A 22,876-nucleotide genomic window follows, 5' to 3' on the forward strand; every position below is an offset into this window, starting at 1 on the left:
CGCAATGGCCAGAAAACACATAAAAATGTCTTAGTTCTAAAACGCAATGGCCTAAAAACAACAAAGAAAGTGTTTTCCCTCTAAAACGCATTGAACCAGGACAATAGTTTTGTCTGTGAATTGTCTAAACTAGGAAGTAGGAGATCAAAAGACTGTCTACGAATGCAGATTTCCAGAGACTGCTACCTTGGACCCCGCCAGGGGCTGCCGCCCCTGGGACCCTGGTACCAGGGGCGCTGCCCCCGGACCCCCGCCAAGATCGTAAAACGCATGTCTAAATCAAAAACCCAGATAATAAAAATGAAATTAAAGAATTTCTTACATCGATCGAAGTCGGTTTCTTCAACGATTTACGAAATTTGAATGATTGAAACACTTATCAGAGATCAAATCGAACGGATGGAGTGATTATCTTCAAAATCACCGGAAAAACGAGATTTTGTATGAAATTAAACTGGGTTTCTTCAAAAAAGCTGAAGAACACGTTGATCGGATGTTTGAATCATTGATTGGTGACGAAAATCGCACTATAATGTAGTGATTATTGAGATAGAAAGTGAAGAAATGGTTGAAGATGGTGGGTTTTGAAAATGGTGGGTTTTGATGTTACTGGGAAGAAGAAGGAAGAAGAAAAGGATAAAATTGACTAAAATACACTTCCTCTTTATTTTAAATTTTGAAGGCATGTCCTAATCCTATTGCTTCCTATACTTCCTAGCAAAAATAAACTTTCTATTTGATCCTCACCCTGAAGATGGTGGTTCATGGTGGGTGTTTGTGGTTTTTTTAAAATAAAAATATACATTTAAATAAGAATTTAAAAAGAAAAAAAATACCCTAACATGCTTTGCATGTGAGGTGAGTTAAGCAATAAAACAAACATCGAAAACTGACAGGTATAAATTGGACGCTGGGTGTTGGTTAGTAATTAATCGGATTATAATATAATGAATATAATCTTCCTATACTAATAAATGAAAATCTTTTTGTACACGTGTCATTCTCTGGTGCTTCCTCTCTTTTAATAATAGTATTACATATTAATTTTATACACAAAATATAATATAATATTAATTAATATAGTTAGAGATCAAACGTATAATTTCAAATTTAATTAATAGTAAATTACTTTTTGACTCCCTATATTTTAGTGGTTTTAACCACTTGAATTCAAAATCAAAAAGTTTAACACCTTGAGTCTCTAACCGCGCATTCACACCCTCTGTAAAAAATTCAAAAAACCTTTTGTAAGGTTGAGTTCTCTAAGTTCTCACAACTCGTATAAATTTTCATTTTACCCTAACCATATATATTTGCTAAGATAAAATATATTATTTGGATATAAACAATAATTACTTATAAAGTATCAAATCACATGTACAAGTAACGAAAATATAACTGTTCTTTTGTTTTACTAATTTATCTAAATAAGTCATTTTATTAATAAGGATTATATACAAGTTTATAATTTATATTTTTCGTCATTCAACCCGTGTAATACACGAGGTTGTAAGCTAGTATATGAATATTTCAAAATTCACATAGTATATTTCGAATATAAACAATCAAATTTAAATACACATGAAGGTAAAAAAAATACTTGAATTGAATAAAAAGAATTTAAGATAAAAATAGAAAAAATTCAATAATAAATAAGAATAGAATAAGGCTAATGAGGTGGTGGTTGAGTGGTAAGTGAGATACTTTGTGTTCTAAGGGCTCAGGTTCGATTTCTGCCCTCTCCATTATTTTCTGCGGCACCTGGTGACAGTGGCGGACCCAGGAATTTTTTCATGGGGGTGTGGAAAATTTTTAAAGATTTTAGGTCTATAGGTATATAAAAAAATTCGGTTCATATCGGTTCGGATCCGATCGGTTCGGGTCGGGTCATGTAAAAAACAAAAGTACATCAAGCTAAAATTTATATAATCATCAAAAACACGTCAAACGTCGTTATAAATATATTTAAAATGTCGCCGTACGGGTTTTCATTTTTTGAAATCTTTCCAAAACATAATCTAGAGCTACTTTTCAATTTATAAATCTATCCAAACATATAAATCGATCCATAAGTTCATAAAACAACACTAAAGTAGTAAACATATGAATCGCTCCATAATTTTCAATTTTCTTTTCAAGACCTACTAATTGTCGATTACTTATGTCTTTTAAGTTGTAACAACCAAAAACTCATCTAAACAACAAAATCACCCTATTAAAGTCTAGAACAACCAAAAAACATCAAAATACATAAAATTTCAAACACTTTTTTATCATCTCTATAACTCTATTTCTTCTAAAAAACAACATAAAACAACAACATTAAAAAACATAGGTACCTTGTATTGTTTGGATTCCGTTGAGTTTGGTGGCCGGATGTTTGCGATTTCTGGCAAGAAATTGGAGTTGGATGGCTGTTGTTGGCTGTGCGTCATTGGGGAAGAGGATCACAGAGGCAGACGAGGTCATGAGAGAGGGCGGGAGAAACAGAATAGGAAGGGCGGTTTGGGTTGGGTTATTTTATTATAGTTCAAATTTTGTTGGATTTGATTAAGTGGGTTTGGGTTTGGCTAAATTGTTTACTAAGTGGGTTACAAACTTATAAATGATGTTGTACTATTATAGAAGTCAGTGTTTAGGTTATATTTTTATAAAAACAATGTTTATTACAATTTTTTTTATAAATTAAAAAATATGATTTTTTTTTGTCTAAGGGGGGTGACTGAAATTTCCAAGGGGTGCGGTGAAAAATTCCAAGGGGTGCGGTCAAGATTTTACTGAAATTAACACTAAAAAATATTTATTTCAAGGGGTGCGGCCGCCCACCCACAAGTGTGGGTAGGTCTGTCCCTGCCTTGTGATGATGTGAGACTATGCGAATAGGTGAGAGATTGCTAGTTCGATTCTTGAACTGAGCGGGTTTTACCTCACCGCACTGTCGTGCCTTCGGGCGAGTATTCACGGGCTTCGGCCCCAGGTGAGAGTTTTCCTTGGTTCGGAGACGAATGTATTCCGATGTAATAAATTTCGCCAGTAGCCCATTTGAAGGAATCGTTGGCCGTTAAAAAAATTGAATAATAAATAAATAAAAAATATGAAAACATATCTAAAAATCAAAAGTCACCATACAAACCTCAAATCTCTCCAGACATATTTGCACTTTACGTTTAATTTCTTAAACTCCTCCTCTAGTGTCTAGACTCTAAAGTTTATAAAATTTTGCATTCTAAAGGTTTTATAAAAAATATACAAAAAATATATATTCAAAATTAACTACATTAATAAAATAATAATAATAACAATAATAATAATAATAATAATAATAATAATAATAATCTATATCTATACTTACTAAATAATAAAAGAAACTAACTTTGGGACACTTGTCATTATTCTAGACCATCCTTAATTGTAGATAATTATTATTTAATTTAAATTATTAAATATCAATTAAATTAACATAAATCTTACCAATTCTAAATTATTGGCATAAACTTTTCAAATCGTAAATTCTTATCTAAACTAAAAAGAATTGTTTCATTTAACAATAGATAAACATGCATATTATTTATTGTTAATGTTATTATTGTTAACTATGAGAAATTATATTAAACAACTTATTAATCAAACCAAAAATTTAAAATAGTATTAACCTAATTTAAAAAATAATAAAAAAATCCATTTTGATTTAGAAATTTTTTTAACAATAGATAAACCCGTGTAATACACAAGGTTTTTAAAGATATAACATTTTTTTATTATTTGCTATATAAAATTAGATTTATTAAACCCGTACAATACACGGAGTTTTTTTAAAATATAACTTTTTTTTGTTATTTAGTATATAATTACATTTCTTCAACCCGTGAATACACAAGGTTTTTGTTAAATATAACTTTTTTATTGTTTGGTATATAAATTTATATTTATTCAACCCGCACAACAAACGAGGTTCTTAAAGGTATAATTTTAAAGATTTTTTTTAACAATAGATAAACCCGTGTAATACACAGGGTTTTTAAAGATATATCATTTTTTATTATTATTTGCTATATAAAATTAGATTTATCCAACCTGTACAATACATGGAGTTTTTTAAAATATTTTTTTTATTATTTAGTATATAAAATTATATTTCTTCCACCCGTGAATACACAGGGTTTTTTTTAAATATAACTTTTTCATTGTGTGGTATATAAAATTACATTTATTCAACCCGCACAATAAACGAGGTTCTTAAATATATGTTTTTTTTATTATTTAATATATAAAATTAGATTTACTTAACACGTGTAATAAATGAGGTTTTTAAAATATAATGTTTTTTTATTTGTTATATATATAAAATTACATTTATTCAACCCGTGTAATATACGGGGTTCTAACCTAATAATAATAATAATAAAAGAGAAAAACAAATCTCGCAAATATTATTGTACCATGTGCTTCATGATTTTTTTATTTTATAAGTTATCAATAATGACATAAAATTTCAAACAAAGACAGATAAATAGATATAAAAGATAGATTAACAAATGAATGAAAGTGAAGGATGTTGGAAGGCAAAGCCTTATCAACAAAAAGATAGATTAACAAATGAATGAAAATGAAGGATGTTGGAAGGCAAAGCAATCAACACTACTAGAGTAGCAACAACTTTTTCTTTTTTTATTTTATCTATTTGGATTTGGAAATTTTAAAGAAAACGAAAGGAAAAATTAGTATCATAACAAATCAGTCTTTCACATGTAAAAAAGGAATACATCATCAACTAGGTAGCGTTTAGTATGCAGAAATGAAAGGTGGAATGGAATGGACTATTGAGAGGGAATGAAGAAAAGAGTGTTTGGTTGGTCGATGGAATAGAATCGCCCATTCCAAAATGCATTCCATTCCCTCAAAATCATTCCATCCTTCCCCCCTGTTTTTTTTTTTTTTTTTTTTTTTTTTTTGCATTCCATTCCCTCTTCACCATTCATTAACAACACCTTCCAAAATGCATTCCATTCCCTCAAAATCATTCCATCCTTCCCCCTTGTTTTTTTTTTTTTTTTGCATTCCATTCCCTCTTCACCATTCATTAACAACACCACAACCCACTACTGTTGCCACCACCCACTACCACTGTCATCTGCCACCGTCACCCACCTTCGCCGCCACCCGCCACCCGCCACCGTCGTTGCCGCAACCCACCTCCATCTTCGCCATTGCTGTTGCAATCATCCAACATCGTCGTTGCCACATCCAATCACCGCTACGACCCACCTTCGATCATCGTCGCCACCATCGCCGATGCCACCTCCGATCACCGCCGCCGTCGCCACCCACCTCCGTCATCGCTATCAACCACCACCACCCACCGCCACCACCACAACCACCTCTACCACCTCTAACCACCGCCGCCACCTGTAACATTTGTACTTGTAATCATTGTGAACAGTTCAATTATCAATAAAACAATGTTATTTTATCCCAATGTTTGTGTGGTTGTGTTTTACATTTTTCATGTTTTGACTTTTGTTCGATTTTAAACTCTACATCGCTTTCTAGAGAGTTATACGCTAACTGGTGCTTAAACGTGCTCAGTTTAATGCGACAAATACTCCGGAACATCAACATATACTCAACATACCTTAAATAACTTTTACATAACTTAGAAATAAGTTTTGAAGGCTTTGGTATGGCAAAAAGTTAATTCGCTTACAGGGACTAAACTTGACAAACTACGAAAGTATGCCAATTTGAACTGTAACGAACATTCCGGAACATGTCCATAAGTCAAACATACCATAAATATCCTTTACAAAGCTTAGAAATAGGCTTTGAGGGGTTTGGTATGCTAAAACAAACTTTTGGATCATTCAGGGGCTAAAAGTGTCAAAAAGTGCACAAGTTTGCACTTTTGTGGATAACTTACGTTCTAAATACATCCGGACATCCAAAAATTTATGTAAGCATCCTTATATTATGCCTTAGTGTTTGGCATGAGAAAAATCCATACGTCGCGCAATTTGGATCGTCTTTCGCGCTTATGCGCATTCCGTCGTAATTAACCGAACATCGCGACCGTACGGCCAAACGAACCGACATCCGACATATTTTTGAGCACATTTTCAGTTCGCTATACTTTAACATCATTTTAGAGCTTTGAAATGAGGTTAACGGGGCTTAAACGTGCCAAAAACGCATCAAATACCAAGTTTTGGTGCTGCAGGGACCAAAACTGCAATTCTGCCAAACTAGGGGCTTACGGACCGTAAGCCATAAGCCATACGGTCCGTAAGGGGTCCCCAGTACAGCAGAACCCACATTTAATGCTGATTGGCTCTTCAAATGGTGAAAGGTCCAATTGCCTTTTCACCCAATCAAAGGCCAAGGGCCATATTCAGTGAACCTAACAATTTGACACATGTACGCACAAGATCGTGGCACGTTATTCGAGAAACGATCCTAACGGTTTCACTTTTCCTATAAATACCCCCCCCCATTTTGTTCAAAACCCACACAATCTGATCTTAAGGCTCTAAGTTGGAACCATTGTTTCATACCTGAGCTATTTTGGTCTAGATTAGCATTCGGGGACCCTCCGTAAGTATTCTTTCGTTCTTTTATTCGCTTTTTGAGTCCGAAAGTCGACGTTTTGTTGACTTTCTGCATTGACCAGCTTATGGTCGATGCGAAGTTCATGGAACTTCATAACGTGAGCGTGATCACGATGGTTATAGTCCGTAGTGACTATACCTACTGATCACCACGTTATCTAGGCTCAGTGACGAGTCGTAGTTTCGGCCAAAGTGTGCATTCTTGCATATTTTGTAACCAAACTACTCGTGGGCATCAAAGCCGTTTGTTTTGATGTCAAACCTGTTTTCAAACTTAGTTAAGCATGTTCTAACATGCTTAGCTCGTCACTTTTAGTTTAGTGCTTATATAGGGTCGTAAGGTAAGCGATCTAAACCATCGCTTATACTTTCGAACCCGACCCATTTGGTCGATCATTAGGATCCGACCAAACACATTAGGTGACCATAGCTATAACCTTCCGAGGTTATACCTTGTGGTCACGATGTTAGGCGTTCCGAACGCGTTCTACGCGAACGACGCGTTAGGGTAGCATAAGCTACCTAAACGGGTCGTGACGGGCCGTAAGCACTTAGGTTAGGTTTCATTTTAGTATGTAGGCTTTGTTAAACCATAATACACGAGTCTCCATACTCGTTTGGTTTACGAACCCGCGTACTATCCGATCCTTCCGATTTGGTCCGGTATATTAACATAGCTACCTATTAGGTGCCGTTTGATATCCCGTGATCTTTAGCATTATCTGGTTATTATACAAGAACTCCAAAGCAATCTCAGGTGAGTACATAGAACCCCTCTTTTACTGTTTTCTAAAACTGTTTTGGGGTGAAACACATGTGCCTATCTGTTACATTCATGCTTTCCATGTTTTCACATCATATGCCTGCTATGTTGTTAGTACATTATAGTACACGATTTCATTACATTTCATGCTATGTATGCCCATTGTGTGCGTACTTAGTACATTGATTTACATTACATTTCTGTTGCATATGTTTACTCAGCATATGGACACATTGATTTACATGAACATTTCTGTTGCATATGTTTACTCAGCATATGGACACATTGATTTACATGAACATTTCTGTTGCATATGTTCACTCAGCATATGGACACATTGATTTACATGAACATTTCTGCTGCATATGTTTACTCAGCATATGGGCACATTGATTTACATGAGCACTTCTGCTTCGTATGTTTACTTAGCATACTTAGTACAATTGTTTACATCACATGCCTTCATTTTGTTATGACATTTGGTTTGTTTAACATGGGACAATACATTCATTAACATTAGCTACGCCGTTCGTTAGTAGGTAGTGGTACCATAGGAATTGACAACTCCCGTTTCTGAAATCCTGGGTTTGATAGGATTGGAAGGAATGACCGATTTCGATATACATAACTTAGATAAACCTTTGATTTGTTTAAGGGTTTATCGCCGCAGTCTCAAGGCTTGGATGTATGCATAGTTTACAATACCGCATAAATGTTATTATCAATAGAGCATGCATTTTTCCACAGAACATAACGTTGATTTAAACCACGTTTTACTTCAACGACTTGTTTTGTGCATTTTACATATGGTTTAAGTTGATACATTTCTCTTACCATACATGATACATCTGGGATGCACATTACATGATTTACATTGAACATAAACACGTTGACATTGACATACACATTTGGTGTTTTACATTGAACATAAACATTTGACATGGTTTACACAATAACACTTGACACTTGGTTTATACATGAACAATTTACATGGTGGATTGGTTTGGGTAAATGGTTTGAGTAACGAGGAGTATGTAATATGATGCAAACATGGTGGATACGCCGCTGGTACTTCCTATATATAAATGTTTGTATAATATTACATATCTTGGCGTTATCTAAATCATTTCAGTTTAGACATATAACATTTTATACAAATAACATACTTTTCATAAAACATTGTCGTACAAAACAACTTATTATATTCAACTCATTTTACTTGGTTACTCGTTTAACCTTGCACTTATCTATACATATCATTTGATGTTATCATTTTTCAAATGGTTTACAAAGCAAGACAAATTACAAGGTTCATGACTGATTGTTATTAAACATTCTTTAAAACTCAAGTCATGAATCCCACTTTCACAAAACCTATGTATCTCACAAGCATTTTTATGCTGACGTACCTACTTTCACATGTGTTTTCAGGAGCTGTTCCATAAGATGTTGATCACGATACTAGGGCGGACCTGTGCCTTAGAGCCTAAAAATGAAGATAGGCTAGTTTAAATATGATATGAACTTTGTATTTCTTGTTTTGGAACAATGTAGCACTCTTGTTTATAAATAAAATACAACTTTGTATGCCATGGTTATGAAATAATTAATTCTGTCAACAACACTCCCCGACGTTTTCCGCCGCGGTTGCATGTTATACGCGGTCGGGGTGTGACAGAAGAGTTGGTATCAGAGTCATTGGTTATAGGGAATTAGGTTATTAGTAATGCTTTGACCTAGACTATAACTTTCTAGGACCCTAACACAAGTTATCTTGTGTTTAGAGTTTAAAACATGCACATCACCTATCCTTAGGTGATAACCACAACGAGAACTTCGGTTCCGAATCCGCTTTGAAAATTAATCATCTGTTCTAGGATGATTGATTACTAGGTTTTGAACCCTCTATTATAAGGTTTTGAACCCTCTATTATATGGTTTTGAACCTCTTTGGATTTCAAAAATCCCGTCAAAGTTTTGGGTTAATAGTGTGAACACGTGCGAACTGGAAGGGTGAATGCCTGTACCCTGGGTTTTCTGTCTAAGGCTAGAGTGTTCGTACAAATTCACATAATCGGACCAGTCACTCTTACCTGGGAACTCTTGGGGTGAGTGTTCACTTATAGGCGAGCATGTCTTCGCGATACACTAATTCTGACCCATTCACTTTGACTAGACATTTCATGTCGCTTATTTGCTTTGCGATGCATAACCGCCATCTTTGCTTTTGATAATATTGCTTCATCTCATTCTCTTCATCCAATCATCTCACTCGTTTCATTTCATGTTTTTCTCCGCGACAACCAGATAGCTACTGCCGAGCTGGCGGAGATTATTGCGCAGCAGATGGCTGCTCAATTCCCAAATCTCTTTGCTCAATGGAACCAGGCCAACAACAACAACAATGGTACATGCAAATACAAGGATTTTAACTCGGCTAAGCCACTCAAGTTTAGTGGTTCTGAGGGAGCAACTGGGCTTCTTCAGTGGTTCGAGAGCATCGAGAACACTTTTCGCCACGTGCAGTGTCCGGATAATCGCAAGGTTGAGTTTTCTTCAAGCGTGTTTCAGAAGAGGGCTCTTACATGGTGGAATGGGGTTATGAGAGATCAAGGTGCAGAAGTTGCTCTAGCTCAGACATGGGCTGAACTGAGAGCTCTTATGATGAGGGAGTTTTGTCCTCGTCATGAGCAACGAGCGTTGGAGAAAGAATTTGATGTTTTGAGGCAAGATAGTGGCGAGCACAGGGCTTATACTGATAGGTTTGAGGAGTTGAGTCTGCTTTGCCCAACTATGGTTACCCCACTCGATAAGGCCATCGAAAGGTATATCGACGGCCTACCTGACTCAGTACAAGACATCCTCACTGGTAGCAACCCTACCACACTCCGTCAGGCAATCGAGTTATCAGCGACACTGACTGAGTCGCAGATTCGAAAGAATAAGCTACACAGGAAGGGCGACAAGGGCAAGAAACAGTCGGCTGACAAGAAAGATAGCAAGAAAGGTCAAAACAAGAAGGGAAAGGATTCTGGTTCCTCAAGGGGGTCAAGGAAGCGTAAGGCTTCCCAAAACTATGTTGTCACTGCCCAAGCTAACCAGGCAGCTCCCAACCAGCCTCCAGCAAAGAAGCCCTATTCAGGAAGTGCACCTTTGTGCAATCAATGCAACAGTCACCATCAGCCGCAATATCAGTGCCGTTTCTGTACTAACTGTGGGAAGTCGGGTCATCTTGCCGATGTTTGTCGGTTTGCTCAGAATCGCGCAGTTCAGAACCCTACTCAACAAGTTGCTCAGCAACAGGATCAGGCTGCACGACCAAACTACCCACCAGGTGCTTGTTATAACTGTGGGGATCTGACCCACTACAGAAATCGGTGTCCAAGGCTAGCCAACCAGAAGCAGAATGCAAACCAGAATCAGGCACAGGCTCGAGGTCGAGTCTTCAACATGAATGCACAAGAAGCACAAGCAGACAACGAGGTGGTGAACGGTACGTTCTTTATTAATAACCAGCCAGCATCTGTTCTTTTTGATTCGGGTGCCGACAAGAGCTTTGTGTCATTGTCTTTTGAGACAATGCTTCGCGTGTCTAGAACGAAACTAGGTAAACCTTTGACAGTAGAGGTTGCCAGTGGTGAACCCATTGTTCTTAATTCTGTTCTACGCAACTGCCAGTTGAACCTTAACGACCATATTTTTCCTATTGACCTCACGCCAATGCAACTTGGAAGCTTCGACGTTATAGTGGGCATGGATTGGTTATCTAAGCATCGCGCAGAGATAGTTTGTTCTGAGAAGATTGTTCGTGTGCCGCTGTCGACAGGAGAGATCCTACAGGTTCGTGGTGAGAAGCCTGCCGGTGGTCTCAAACTCATGTCTTGTTTTAAAGCTCGGAAATATCTGCGAAAGCACTATGTAGCTTTCTTAGCACATGTTACAGCAGATAAAGGCAAGGGTAAGACTATTTCAGATATTCCTGTCGTTCGGGATTATTCTGAAGTTTTCCCTGAAGAGTTACCCGGTCTACCTCCAGCACGCCAAGTCGAGTTCCGTATTGATCTCGTACCTGGTGCAAATCCCATAGCCAGAGCTCCATACCGTCTTGCACCGTCTGAGATGCAAGAGTTATCTAAGCAGCTTCAGGAGCTCTCTGACAAAGGTTTTATCCGTCCTAGCTTTTCACCTTGGGGTGCTCCCGTTCTTTTTGTCAAGAAGAAGGATGGATCTTTTAGGATGTGTATCGATTATCGTGAGCTTAACAAGCTCACCATCAAGAATCGATATCCCCTACCTCGCATTGATGATCTCTTTGATCAATTGCAAGGCGCTTCTTATTTTTCAAAGATTGATCTCCGATCCGGATATCATCAACTTCGGGTGCATGAAGAGGACATTCCCAAGACAGCGTTCCGCACTCGTTATGGACATTATGAGTTCACAGTCATGCCATTCGGTTTGACTAATGCTCCTGTTGTTTTCATGGACTTGATGAATAGGGTCTGCAAGCCTTATTTAGATAAGTTCATCATTGTTTTCATCGATGACATTTTGATATATTCTAAGACGCGAGCTGATCATGAACAACATCTTCGTCTTACATTGGAACTCCTAAAGAAAGAGCAACTTTTCGCCAAATTCTCCAAGTGTGAATTTTGGCTTAAAGAAGTTCAATTCTTAGGACATATTTTCAACGAACAAGGTATTCATGTAGATCCCTCCAAGATCAGTGCGATTAAGGATTGGGATACGCCTACTACCTCTACTGAGGTTCGTTCTTTTCTTGGTCTAGCGGGTTACTATCGCCGCTTCATTGAGAACTTCTCAAAGATTGCAGTTCCTCTAACTGCTCTAACTCAGAAGAACAAGCCATTTGATTGGGGAGTCAAACAAGAGGAAGCATTTCTGACTTTGAAACAAAAGCTTTGCGACACGCCTGTCCTAACATTGCCTGAGGGCAATGATGATTTCGTCGTTTATTGCGACGCATCTAAATTAGGTCTTGGCTGCGTCCTGATGCAAAGAAACAAAGTCATAGCATACGCATCAAGGCAGTTGAAGATACATGAGTAAAACTACACCACTCATGATCTTGAGTTGGGTGCAGTTGTCTTCGCTCTTAAGATCTGGAGACACTATTTGTACGGTACAAAATGTGTGGTTTTCACTAACCACAAAAGTCTTCAACATATCTTCAATCAAAAAGAACTCAACATGAGGCAAAGACGTTGGGTTGAACTTCTAAACGAATACGATTGCGAGATCCGCTACCATCCTGGTAAGGCGAATGTCGTAGCCGATGCATTGAGTCGCAAGGAACGTACTAAGCTTCATTGTGTACGTGTCCAATCTGTTATTCAAACTGATATCCAAGCCCGTATTTCTCAGGCTCAACAAGCTTGTGTTTCACAAGGTTTAATGGATAAAGAATTTCCTTATCACATAACTCCTGCTCTAGAGCTGAAGGACAATGGATCGTATTACTTCATGGACCGTTTGTGGGTCCCAAGCCAAGATAATCTTCGTACCTTGCTTATGGATGAAGCCCATAAGTCTCGCAATTCTATTCATCCTGGCTCAGATAAGACGTATAAGGATCTTCGTATTCAGTATTGGTGGCCTGGTATGAAGAAAGACATTGCCTTATACGTATCCAAATGCCTTACTTGTCTTAAGGTTAAGGCTGAACATCAGCGTCCTTCCGGATTATTGGAGCAACCAGAGATCCTAGTTTGGAAATGGGAAAACATTACTATGGATCTCATTACTAAACTCCCGCGCACAAAGAAGGGTCACGATGCCATCTGGGTAGTCGTTGATCGTCTTACCAAGTCAGTGCATTTCTTGCCAATCCGTGAGGATTTCTCTGCTGACAAACTTGCTCAAATCTACGTGGATGAAATTGTAGCTCGACATGGTGTTCCTTTGAACATCATTTCTGACAGAGATGCTCGTTTCACTTCTCATTTTTGGAGAACCATGCAATCTGCTATGGGATCTCAACTTAATCTGAGCACAGCTTATCATCCGCAAACGGATGGTCAATCTGAAAGAACAATCCAGACACTGGAGGATATGCTTAGAGCTTGTGTGATCGATTTTGGTGGTAGTTGGGATTCACATCTTCCATTGATTGAATTCTCCTACAACAACAGTTATCACTCCAGCATCAACATGGCTCCTTTCGAGGCTCTCTATGGTCGAAAATGTCGTTCACCAGTCTGCTAAAATGAGATTGGCGAGGCTCAACTTACTGGACCTGCCCTCATTTTAGAGACAACAGATAAGGTAAAGAAAGTTCGTGATAACCTTCAGACAGCTAGAAGCCGTCAGAAGAGTTACGCGGACCTAAAACGCAAACCCTTGGATTTTCAAGTCGGTGATCGTGTATTACTTAAGGTCTCACCTTGGAAAGGTGTGATCAGATTTGGAAAGAAAGGAAAACTTGCACCTAGATACGTTGGACCATTCAAGATCGTCGAAAGAATCGGTAAGGTAGCCTACAGACTTGAGTTACCTCCTGAACTTGGAAATGTTCATCCAACCTTTCACGTGTCCAATCTCAAGAGGTGTTTAGCTGATGAGAACCTCCACATACCGCTTGACGAAATTCGTGTTGATAAAACACTGAAATTTGTTGAGAAACCAGTGGAAATCATGGAGCGTGAAGTCAAGTGGCTCAAGCGCAAGCGCATTCCTTTGGTCAAGGTTCGCTGGGAATCTAAACGTGGACCCGAGTTTACTTGGGAATGTGAAGATCAAATGAAGGCAAAATATCCACATCTTTTTCCACGAGTTTCCTCTAATTAAATTTCGGGACGAAATTTCCACAAGTAGGGGAGACTGTAACATTTGTACTTGTAATCATTGTGAACAGTTCAATTATCAATAAAACAATGTTATTTTATCCCAATGTTTGTGTGGTTGTGTTTTACATTTTTCATGTTTTGACTTTTGTTCGATTTTAAACTCTACATCGCTTTCTGGAGAGTTATACGCTAACTGGTGCTTAAACGTGCTCAGTTTAATGCGACAAATACTCCGGAACATCAACATATACTCAACATACCTTAAATAACCTTTACATAACTTAGAAATAAGTTTTGAAGGCTTTGGTATGGCAAAAACAAGTTAATTCGCTTACAGGGACTAAACTTGACAAACTGCGAAAGTATGCCAATTTGAACTGTAACGAACATTCCGGAACATGTCCATAAGTTAAACATACCATAAATATCCTTTACAAAGCTTACAAATAGGCTTTGAGGGGTTTGGTATGCTAAAACAAACTTTTGGATCATTCAGGGGCTAAAAGTGTCAAAAAGTGCACAAGTTTGCACTTTTGTGCATAACTTACGTTCTAAATACATCCGGACATCCAAAAATTTATGTAAGCATCCTTATATTATGCCTTAGTGTTTGGGATGAGAAAAATCCATACGTCGCGCAATTTGGATCGTCTTTCGCGCTTATGCGCATTCCGTCGTAATTAACCGAACATCGCGACCGTACGGCCAAACGAACCAACATCCGACATATTTTTGAGCACATTTTCAGTTCCCTATACTTTAACATCATTTTAGAGCTTTGAAATGAGGTTAACGGGGCTTAAACGTGCCAAAAACGCATCAAATACCAAGTTTTGGTGCTGCAGGGACCAAAACTGCAATTCTGCCAAACTAGGGGCTTACGGACCGTAAGCCATAAGCCATACGGTCCGTAAGGGGTCCCCAGTACAGCAGAACCCACATTTAATGCTGATTGGCTCTTCAAATGGCGAAAGATCCAATTGCCTTTTCACCCAATCAAAGGCCAAGGGCCATATTCAGTGAACCTAACAATTTGACACATGTACGCACAAGATCGTGGCACGTTATTCGAGAAACGATCCTAACGGTTTCACTTTTCCTATAAATACCCCCCCCCATTTTGCTCAAAACCCACACAATCTGATCTTAAGGCTCTAAGTTGGAACCATTGTTTCATACCTGAGCTATTTTGGTCTAGATTAGCATTTGGGGACCCTCCGTAAGTATTCTTTCGTTCTTTTATTCACTTTTCGAGTCCAAAAGTCGACGTTTTGTTGACTTTCTGCATTGACCAGCTTATGGTCGATGCGAAGTTCATGGAACTTCATAACGTGAGCGTGATCACGATGGTTATAGTCCGTAGTGACTATACCTACTGATCACCACGTTATCTAGGCTCAGTGACGAGTCGTAGTTTCGGCCAAAGTGTGCATTCTTGCATATTTTGTAACCAAACTCCTCGTGGGCATCAAAGCCGTTTGTTTTGATGTCAAACCTGTTTTCAAACTTAGTTAAGCATGTTCTAACATGCTTAGCTCGTCACTTTTAGTTTAGTGCTTATATAGGGTCGTAAGGTAAGCGATCTAAACCATCGCTTATACTTTCGAACCCGACCCATTTGGTCGATCATTAGGATCCGACCAAACACATTAGGTGACCATAGCTATAACCTTCCGAGGTTATACCTTGTGGTCACGATGTTAGGCGTTCCGAATGCGTTCTACGCGAACGACGCGTTAGGGTAGCATAAGCTACCTAAACGGGTCGTGATGGGCCGTAAGCACTTAGGTTAGGTTTCATTTTAGTATGTAGGCTTTGTTAAACCATAATACACGAGTCTCCGTACTCGTTTGGTTTACGAACCCGCGTACTATCCGATCCTTCCGATTTGGTCCGGTATATTAACATAGCTACCTATTAGGTGCCGTTTGATATCCCGTGATCTTTAGCATTATCTGGTTATTATACAAGAACTCCAAAGCAATCTCAGGTGAGTACATAGAACCCCTCTTTTACTGTTTTCTAAAACTGTTTTGGGGTGAAACACATGTGCCTATCTGTTACATTCATGCTTTCCATGTTTTCACATCATATGCCTGCTATGTTGTTAGTACATTATAGTACACGATTTCATTACATTTCATGCTATGTATGCCCATTGTGTGCGTACTTAGTACATTGATTTACATTACATTTCTGTTGCATATGTTTACTCAGCATATGGACACATTGATTTACATGAACATTTCTGTTGCATATGTTTACTCAGCATATGGACACATTGATTTACATGAACATTTCTGTTGCATATGTTTACTCAGCATATGGACACATTGATTTACATGAACATTTCTGCTGCATATGTTTACTCAGCATATGGGCACATTGATTTACATGAGCACTTCTGCTTCGTATGTTTACTTAGCATACTTAGTACAATTGTTTACATCACATGCCTTCATTTTGTTATGACATTTGGTTTGTTTAACATGGGACAATACATTCATTAACATTAGCTACGTCGTTCGTTAGTAGGTAGTGGTACCATAGGAATTGACAACTCCCGTTTCTGAAATCCTGGGTTTGATAGGATTGGAAGGAATGACCGAATTCGATGTACATAACTTAGATAAACCTTTGATTTGTTTAAGGGTTTATCGCCGCAGTCTCAAGGCTTGGATGTATGCATAGTTTACAATACCGCATAAATGTTAGTATCAATAGAGCATGCATTTTTCCACAGAACATAACGTTGATTTAAACCACGTTTTACTTCAACGACTTGTTTTGTGCATTTTACATATGGTTTAAGTTGATACATTTCGCTTACCATACATGATACATCTGGGATGCACATTACATGATTTACATTGAACATAAACACGTTGACATTGACATACACATTTGGTGTTTTACATTGAACATAAACATTTGACATGGTTTACACAATAACACTTGACACTTGGTTTATACATGAACAATTTACATGGTGGATTGGTTTGGGTAAATGGTTTGAGTAACGAGGAGTATGTAATATGATGCAAACATGGTGGATACGCCGCTGGTACTTCCTATATATAAATGTTTGTATAATATTACATATCTTGGCGTTATCTAAATCATTTCAGTTTAGACATATAACATTTTATACAAATAACATACTTTTCATAAAACATTGTCTTACAAAACAACTTATTATATTCAACTCATTTTACTTGGTTACTCGTTTAACCTTGCACTTATCTATACATATCATTTGATGTTATCATTTTTCAGATGGTTTACAAAGCAAGACAAATTACAAGGTTCATGACTGATTGTTATTAAACATTCTTTAAAACTCAAGTCATGAATCCCACTTTCACAAAACCTATGTATCTCACAGGCATTTTTATGTTGACGTACCTACTTTCACATGTGTTTTCAGGAGCTGTTTCATAAGATGTTGATCACGATACTAGGGCGGACCTGTGCCTTAGAGCCTAAAAATGAAGATAGGCTAGTTTAAATATGATATGAACTTTGTATTTCTTGTTTTGGAACAATGTAGCACTCTTGTTTATAAATAAAATACAACTTTGTATGCCATGGTTATGAAACAATTAATTCTGTCAACAACACTCCCCGACGTTTTCCGCCGCGGTTGCATGTTATACACGGTCGGGGTGTGACACCACCCACCTTCGTCGTCACCCACCACCACCATCGTTGTCACCACCCGTCACCGTCTCAACCCACCACCGCCGTCGCCGCTACAACTGCCACCTATCACCACCCACCATCGCCGCCCATCATTGACCACCGCCATCCAATTTTGTTCCTTCGTCTTTTCTCGCATACCAAACAACAAAAAGTAATGGTTCTATCCATTCTCACGTTGTAACCAAACAAGACATGGAATGGTAATGCTCAATTCCATTACCTCATCTATTCCACTACCTTGTCCATTCCATTCCCCCGTCCATTCCATTACCCCATACCAAACAGACCCCTAGTGCTAATACCCGCGAATTTCAAGGTGTTAATAAATGATATGTTTCATATTTTTAGAAAAAAAATACGTTTATACTGATTATAAAGAAACAGTACGCATGGACTTATTATGGAATATGAAGTTGAAGATTAAAATACAACGAAGCATCGTACTATAGATCTAACAAAACCGAAAAGATAAGTAAATGGAGGAAATACGTTTTTCTGGTTTGAAAATATAAGTTGAAAGTCTATTACTCAAATACTTCTACTTGCTGGAGATTTGTAACCAATAACCTCGAATTCGGTTTTGACCAACTGAAAAAACAATCATCACCTAACGAAATATGTTCGGCTTCAATTATATCATGCCATCCAACAACAGCATACCTATCGTAAACAAAATATATGAAAATTTTTTATTAATAATATATTGAAAAATAAAGTAAAATAAAAGTAATCAATAACATGAGTAATCTATTGAGAAACCTTGTTTGACCATCAATAACATGAGTTAGTGTCATTGCAAAAAAGGATAGTTAGCATCGTCACTAATTTGTAGATAACCTTCGACATTGCTAATACGTTCGTATTCTTGCTGAATCAAAGGACTATTGTTTAACAAAACTTGACGACCATGTTTATTGAATATGGAGAGGTGTGTACCTGTTGAAACGCTAACGGATCAAGTATAATCATGATGAAGTTCGGACCATAACGATACATGTTAACCAAAACACCAAAAGAAGAAGGCTAAAGATTGAATAGTACTTGCAATACATATAATGAAAAGGAAAAACTGTAGAATACGGATTTATAAAAGAACATTGCAAAATCATACTTAAAATAAGAGTTATACATCAAATATTGAAAAATATTTTACAAATACTATGTAAAGACTTTTTTATTTTTTCCCATATATAAACCAAAATTGACAATTTTAAATACATAAAAACATGAAATATAAATATACAAATCCATGGATCGAAATTATGATTAACTATTAATATTTCCCGAGCGTTACGGCGAGTCTACGAAAGCATCAGCTCGATTTATAACAGAATCGGTATGGTAACGGCACTCGATATAGTAACCAAAATATACAACCAAAACATAAAAGTAATGATATGACCAAAATGATGTCAACACGTGTTTTACATGGTCGAAAGACGAAAACCATAAAAACGAATATCGGTTCCAATAATAACGATACTAGTACCAACGTTGTTCGATCGAAATCGACAGGGCATTGATGTTGCTAGGACGGTGTCAGTTTAGTTAGTCACGGTAAGGGTATGGTACCAACCCTCGCTATAGCTTACAATATATAAAATATACTCTATACTGCTACCGAAGTTGTTCGAACGGTATTGGTTCGATTCGTCACAATAAAAAACCAAAAAAAATAATTATATTTTACCCGTTCGATTCAAACAAAGCTTATATTTAAATATAGATAAAAATAAGCATGTCGCAATACTATATTCGAAATTTTATAAGGCATTACTTGTATTATTAAAAGAATGTAAAGGATAAACGGCGTCGGCATATAATAAAAATACTAAAACGTTGATAAAAAATAGACATTTCATACTGCATACTAAAAATTTTATAAAACGTCGACATATAATAAAAATACTAAAACGTAGATAAAAAATAGACATGTCGTACTGCATACTAAAAATTTTATAAAATATTATAACATATAATAGGTAAAGAAAATATGTTTAATTAGTATAATAAAATAATTAAAAGCTAGAAAAAATAAAATAACATATATATTGTAATTTTGTTCACTGTTCATGGCCAGTATCTTTTAATATGTATAATGTATAATATAATATAATATAATATAATATAATATAATATAATATAATATAATATAATATGAAAATATAAATTGATACTATAAATAAAAAAAAAGAATAGAGAGAAAAAAGAATAGAATAATAAATAAATAAATATGAAAACATATCTAAAAATCAAAACATATTTGCACTTTACGTTTAATTTCTTAACCTCCTTCTCTAGAGTCTAGACTGTAGAGTTAATAAAATTTTGTGTGTAAATTGCTATTTTAGTCCCTAAGGTTTGTCTAAATTTGCCATTTTAGTTCAAATAGGTTTTTTCGTCTTTGGGTCTCTAACTTTTTCTTTTTGTTGCCATTTTGATCACAGACCCTAACTCTATCCAAAAACCTCATTTTTAACTAGGGACATTTTGTGGATTTTCATTTTAAATATTTTCAATTGCCATTTTGATCCAATTCTAAAAAATCTAAAAAATTATAAAAAATCCAAAAAAATCTAAAAAATAAAAAAATTATAAAAAATAAAAAATCATAAAAATAAAAAAAAATCTAAAAATCATAAAAATTCTAAAAAAAATCAAAAAATAAAAAAAAATCTAAAAAAATCAAAAAATTATAAAAAATCAAAAAATCATAAAAATTCTAAAAAAATATAAAAATTCTAAAAAATAAAAAAAAATCTAAAAAATCTAAAAAATCAAAAAAAATTCTAAAAAATCCAAAAAATTCTAAAAAATCATAAAAATCATACAAATTCTAAAAAATCTAAAAAATCAAAAAAATTTAAAAATAAAAAAAAATCTAAAAACTCAAATAAACATATTTTAAAGTTTCAAATTCAAAAAATGACGATATATTCCTCGTCCAGACGAATATATTTTCAAGTTTTATCTATTTTGTTGAGTGAATGAGTGGTCATAATGAGATAGAACCACTAACTAACGAACATACATGTTATGTTTTAGTTTATAAAATTTATATTTCATGATATTTATATTTAGTAAATTATATTAATTGATACTAAACTAAAGATGGAAATATTATTGTAATAAATAGTTTTGCTATGAAAACATATATAAAAAGGCCAAAAGGGTGATAATTAATGTGGAAATGTAAGAACATTTGTGAAAGATGTCAACTTAAAATGAGATTTGTTTTTTTTAAATGGATAAATGGTTCTATCTCATCATGACCACTCATTCACTCAACAAAATAGATAAAACTTGAAAATATATTCGTCTGGACGAGTAATATATCGTCATTTTTTGAATTTGAATAAAATATGTTTGTTTGAGTTTTTAGAATTTTTTTTATAGAATTTTTTTGATTTTTTAGAATTTTTTTTGATTTTTTAGAATTTTTTTTATTTTTTAGAATTTTTTTTTTATTTTTTAGAATTTTTATGATTTTTTAGAATTTTTATGATTTTTTAGAATTTTTTATTTTTTTAGAATTTTTTGGATTTTTTAGAATTGGATCAAAATGGCAATTGAAAAGATTTAAAATGAAAATCCCCAAAATGCTCCTGGTTAAAAATGAGGTTTTTCGATGGAGTTAGGGTCTGTGATCAAAGTGGCAACTAAAGAGAAAAGTCAGGCACCCAGAGGCGAAAAAAAAAAACTATTTGGACTAAAATGGCAAATTTGGACAAACCTCAGGGAGTAAAATGGCAATTTACTCAAATTTTGTATTCTAAAGGTTATATAAAAATATATATTCAAAATTAACTACATTAATAAAATAATAATAATAATAATAATAATAATAATAATAATAATAATAATAATAAAAGAGAAAACAAATCTCGCAAATATTATTATACCATGTGCTTCATGACCTTTTATTTTATAAGTTATCAATAATGAAATAAAAATTCAAACAAACAGGAAAAAGAAAGAAAAATAGATATAAAGATTAACAAATGAATGAAAGTGAAGGACCTTTTCCTCGAAATGAGAAAGAAGATGGTACACTTGAATTGTATTATTTAAGTGCTTATAAAGAGGGCTACGCAGCTGATTGATGTTGGAAGGCAAAGATTATCAACAATCACCACTACTAGAGTAGCAACAACTTTTTATTTATTTTTTTTTTATCTATTTGGATTTGGAAATGTTAAAGAATATGAAAGGACAGATTAGTATCATAACAAATCAGTCCACGTGAAACATGTAGAAAAGCAATACATCATCAATTTGCCGTCACATAGTTCTCTTTGTGATGCCATTTTGTGAATACGTGAATAACATATAAAAAGGGTCGGGAGCGTAAAACCGTGCAACCAGTGTTGTGGGGTTGGGAGACGTAAAATTATGCTAAGTAGCAACCAAACAATGACTATAACCGGGAAAAAATATAAAACAAAAACACGAATTTATAACACAAAATGACTCACGTAACGTAATAAGTAGACGAAATCGAATTTATACCGACACATATTAGAAAGTCCATCGGGTATAAAAACTTGATGGAGCAAATGGGACCACAAAATACCGAAGAACCGAACAACAAATCCAGAAAAAACAAACATAAAATAAAAACTAATAAACAATAAACCCGTTTAACTTTTATAGCACAATTATAAAAAGTTAAAATTTTATTGAAGATTTAAAAAGACCATAAAGTTAAAAATAGAAATGGGTTCCTTTGTTTACACACCCTTATAATCTTATTTTTATATCCCTAGTTGTATACGGGCCATATAACCTTATACGGACCCGTATAGAATGTTAATGCACATAATTTAATGTGGTGGAATGTCTGGTTTGTTTTATAACTATACGGGTCGTATAGTTGTATACGAGCCGTATACCGTTATATACGAGCAATAAAACTTTATACGGCCTGCGTAATTTTGTTTCACAGGTTTGACAAGCTTTATTAGTTTTGAAATCTGTATACGGGCCGTATAATGTGATAC

Source organism: Helianthus annuus, chromosome 7, assembly GCF_002127325.2.
Source record: "Helianthus annuus cultivar XRQ/B chromosome 7, HanXRQr2.0-SUNRISE, whole genome shotgun sequence".
Classification (NCBI taxonomy): domain Eukaryota; kingdom Viridiplantae; phylum Streptophyta; class Magnoliopsida; order Asterales; family Asteraceae; genus Helianthus; species Helianthus annuus.